This window comes from Amphibalanus amphitrite, unplaced genomic scaffold (genome assembly GCF_019059575.1).
Source record: "Amphibalanus amphitrite isolate SeventyFive unplaced genomic scaffold, NRLGWU_Aamphi_draft 001302F_arrow, whole genome shotgun sequence".
NCBI classification, from domain to species: Eukaryota; Metazoa; Arthropoda; class Thecostraca; order Balanomorpha; family Balanidae; genus Amphibalanus; species Amphibalanus amphitrite.
In genome coordinates, this window is record NW_024882795.1 from 97,857 (window position 1) to 102,994 (window position 5,138).

The following is a 5,138-nucleotide window of genomic DNA, read 5'->3' on the forward strand; positions in this document are numbered from 1 at the left end:
TGTCATGTATGGTGAAGCTAGACCACTGAAGATACAATGTGTACGGACCACGGGGAAAATGGCGTATGACGTAAATTGCAATTTTTTACATAACTATCTGACAAAACTTAACACAAAACCAGACGCCCCAGATAATTTATTTTGCTACAAATAACTTCTGTCCCACGTGACCTGGAAGGCTAAATTTGTGCTCAATGCGTTCTTTGGACATTTTACTTTAAATTCCACCCCTCAAATTATTTCACTTATGATCGGACTCCCAGCTAGGAAGTGATTTGTGAAGCAACTGCAAATGAGGCATTTTGCCCTAACCCCAGGGCAAAACGCCCCACAGCCTGGGGAAAGAAACCCCATACTCTAGATTTAAAGATTAAACACGGTAGTTGGCTAAATCTTATATGAGATGTCCGTTAGACCTCTGGAGGCACGGCACTGAAGTTACCACATTCCATCCTATCAGGTGTTCACTGTTCAGCTATGAAGCTATTGTATGAGCAGCTTTTTCACCTGCCTCATAAGGGCAAATAATAAATTATTGCAATGCAAATGTTAACAAAATACATTCTTTGCCATCCAGTTGCTGAAGAAATACATATAAAATAAATGCATAGAAACATACTGTTTGCCAGCTACTGAACATTAGGAAGTGAGTAGTCCTAAAACACATGAGGTAAGACGCTTTCTGCCCCGCGACCTACTGGAGCGTTAAATGTTTTACCCCATCACGTAGTTCGGTCAAAGAACAACGCCTTGCGCTCCAGCAAGACATAATTCAACACGAACCAACCCGGTACTATAAGCGTTAGACAATAGTTGTTCAAAACACATCAAAGTCGCTATAGCCTGATATGGCCAGGCCAATAACCCTCGCCCCGCTGGAGGGGGGGGGGGGAATTTGCCCCCCCCCCCTTCCCGTGGTTTTTCCTGAATTGCAAGCGCCGCCAAGTTTTCAGTACCTTACCGGGCATCAATTTGACACATTCACACAAAATTTCAAGTCTTAGGTCACCTTAGGTCAGGAGTTATTGAGGTCAAGCTGAGGTCATGTTCGAGCAAAAATGAGAAAAAACATGAAATCTTGAAGCGCTCACAAAAGCTAGTTAGGGGAGAGCGGGGTGAGTTGTACCATGTCCAAGTTGTATCAGGGCGAATTGTGCCAAACTTATCCAATAGATAGCCGGCTCGTGACACGACCACCCGACGAGGTTTTCCGGGCGCCATCTTTCCCTGTTCTGTCGTGTGGCTGGGTGGACGCGTCTCGAGGTGAGGGCCGATTTTATGTTTTTTTAATGTCATTCTAAAAAAAAAATAATAAGTTGCAGGAAAATGTGTGTTTTGGGCATTTAGATGTACACGAATTTGGAAGATCTCCGTAGCGTTGGTGAGGGTAGGTTCTAAGGCTGCTTGAGTGAAAATGGATTTATCCAGCTGTCCGCTGTTTTTGAGCACGAGGATGTTTTTTCCAAGATGGCGGCGAGGTACATGTTGTATCAGAGCCGGGTGGGGTGGGGTATGTTGTAACATGTATGTATGTATGTATGTATGGGTATGTTGCTTTTGATCGCGAAAGCTAAGCCCTGGCTCGCGTTTGTAGGTAGCTAGTCAATACTCGTTCCATTTCGGCCCGGTGCTCTGAGATTCCGCGCCGGGCCGCGGGGGGTGTTTGAACACAGGGGCGTCGCCACGGATTTTTGAGTGGGGGGGTCGGGTTTCTAGTCTTCACCCGATGGGTAGGGGTGTTTTTTTTTTTTGCCACACTTCCCAGTTTTGTGCGTGCGTGTGTGTGTGTGTGTGTGTGTGCGTGTGTAACAAATCGGCGCGCAGCGCCGCCAAATTTGGTATAACGTATTAGGTAGGTATACCTACCTACATCACTTGCGTAAAAATTATCACTGGTCACTTAAGGTCAGGTCGCCATGTCAACTTCAGTTATACGGTATACCTCTATAAAAAATTTCCCCTCTCGCTATTCTTGTAGCTTTTCTCCCATAACTTCGAAATTTGGTACACTGTATAGGTACCTAATGTATGGGGTTATACGTGTCAGCAATTCATGATTCTAACTGAGGATTTACATCTATGATCTGAAGGCAGGTCAAATACGTGACCTCATCATTAGAAAATAATGAGAAATTAGAAAAAGCACGAATGCCTCCTGCTTTGAAAAAGTTCGTCAGAAACGCAAAATATCTTTGGAGCCATGACAAATCAGCTCATCATTGCCAGGGACAGGGTGCAACTTATATGGCGAGTGATGACTCGAAAGGTCATTAGTGGAAATGTCCATCGATGGCCACCAGCATTTTTTTCTACAACTTTTGACGAAGACACGGTAGATCGATAACAGCACCTGGAAGGTGTTCACTGTTCAGCTCAACAACACGGATCCATTCATATGCAGCAGGAGGTCCTTTTTCGATCAGGACATAACGTTGACCTGAGGTCGTTTTAACGTTAATTCTGAATGGTCAAATTTTAACTCGAATGTGACGCGTCTCAAAGAGATCAAGACGGTGGTGACAAGACAACATATGTACATACCATACAAATTCACGGAATCGAAAGTTATTGCAAAGCAGATGTTTCGGCAGAATCTGTCCAGTTAGCTGTTTGCCTTCTTATGGGCCAAACATAGACCTGAGATGAAATCTAACGCGAAGCTAGCGAAAGAGCGTTAAAACTTAAAAGAGCTATCGAATAGTTTTCTGCTTCACTGTAGCCCTTCTATTGGTGGTTTCCCAGTCGCTAACGTATGACGTATACTAAACTAACGCTGAGGCATGCTTTCGACCCCTGATCGATCTACAGGTTTGCGGAAAAAAGAGCATGCTGCCCGTGACGAGAGAAAGCCGATGATACCCATTTACAAGTTTTCGGGTCATCTCAGGACTCAGGTCATCGCCAATAAGTAGAGAAACTCGGGACCTGCTAGAACTTAACGAATGTAAGTTGTGATGGGTTTTCGAGGTTCTGATTACGAATGTTATCTTAGTTTTGAACGAAGATGATGACTCCATGCATTTGGGGTAGATCAGGTCAGGTCAGATCGACCAGTACCTAATAGTGGATGACCACCACCGATTGCTTCCTAGCATGTTATATGAATAAGCAACACAACTACTTCTTAAATGTTCAGATGTGCGCTATGTTCAAAATCAGCTCCAAAAACTACCCTATCAATTAAAAGCACGTTATGAAAAAGTGAACTAAGGTCATCTTCAGGGCTGCGGAGTCGATGGATTTTCAGCGACTCCGACTCCGACTCCGACTTCGGCTTTCAAAAACCAGCTCCGACTCCGACTCCGGCCAGAATTGTCGACTCCGACCGACTCCAACTCCCGACTCCGACTCCGCAGACCTGACAGGGCTGCGGAGTCGACGGATTTTCGGTGACACCGACTCCGACTCCGGCTCGGGTTTCTAAAATCGACTCCGACTCCGACTCCGACTCCGGTCACAACTGTCGACTCCGACCGACTCCGACTCCGACTCCGACTCCGACTCCGCAGCCCTGGTCATCTTTATTTGAATCAGGGATATCGATTTATTTTAAATAGGTGATTAACTCGAGCGCACCGGAAGTTTTGTTGCAATCGGCTCCTTTTTGCGCGACTTCTTTGCGAAAGCCCGAGACGGTTCCATCTGACTCCCTTTCCCCTACATGTGCACTGTACAGCTAGTTGTGACGGTAGCCATGGGGCTGAGGCTAGTTTGTAGTTTTGTAGTTAGGTACTGATCCGACGAATCGACTGCGGCCATTTTTTTTAAAACGATCAGACGAACGCTCGGGGCAGTTTTGGCGCGTCCAATCCTTTGAGGGATAAAAAGGTATACTAGGATGGGGGCTACTTAAAAACATTGTTGTGCTGGTGTTCCCCGCCCACAGCTAATTGACCTTTAGGTAATTGGCTAATTGGCTTTAGGGAGCTTTTGAAGCGATTTTGAATCTGATGTATTTGTTGGTGTTGCTGACGCCTGCTTCACTGACATAAAAGCTAAAAAAGCATACTCAGCATCGCAAAAAGTGGGGGGGGGGGGGTCGACACCCCCAGTTGTCAAGAGTGGGGGGGTCACGACCCCCCCGACCCCCCCGTCGGCGACGCCCCTGTTTGAACACCCCCCCCCCTTCTAACTCGGCTCCTGGGCCACGTAGCGACACGCGGTAAGCGGCAATAGAAAGAACGGCAAAAATAAGGACGAAAACACTTCGGTCATTTTTTGGGTCAGGTCAAAGGTCAGGTCACCAGAGGTCACCAAAGGTAAAATGTTGACTATTTCAACATTTTGGAAACTGCCAACGGCTATCTCGGGAACCGATAGAGCTACAGCGCCGCAAAAAAAGCGCATTCGATAGCCCTTTTACAGACCTTTCTGAGTAATGTTCTCAGATTTGACCTCAGGTCAACAGTTTAGCCTCCAGAGGGCAAAAACTCCAAAAATAGCCGTTTTTACGAAAAACGTTTTTTCGGCAATAACTTTTGACTCAAAAGAGCTATGACATTTCTTTTGCCAGCATCGTGTTCCTCTCGTCGAGACGCGCGAATGAACTATAATTTGACCTTGAAAGGTCAACGTGAAAATTTGACCTCAGGTCAAGGTCATGACCTGCCCGGAAAAGGTCATGTTGCATATCAGCCGATCCGCAACGTCGAGCCGAACACATCTAAGGCGTTTTCAGCGCTCTAGCACTCCTCTATCAGAAGTTATCATCGAAAAACTGTTAGATTCTGTTCGTGATCTGAGATGACCTCGGGGACATAACGAGGGGTCACAGTTGCCATTTTCTGGTTCAGTGTGTCTATTTTACCTACATCTCGATGTTTGAGAGTGTCTAGAATAGCGTTCGTGCAAAACAGACGCTTTTCAATTTTCTCCCATTGACTTATAATGGAGAGGCCGCAAAATTGACCTGACCTTAGGTCACCGATATCAAAATTCCGAGATATACATTTTATAGATAGTGTTACTCTTATCAATGGCTGAAAGTTTCAAGGCAATCGTTCAGTCGGTGTAGCTATGACGAGCATTCTTATTTTTTTCTGAGGTGAGGTCACTTGGCGTGACCTGGTGACCTGACCTAAGGTGACCTGGGTCTGAAATTTTTACAACATGTGCGGAAAAGATGCACGAACAGATGT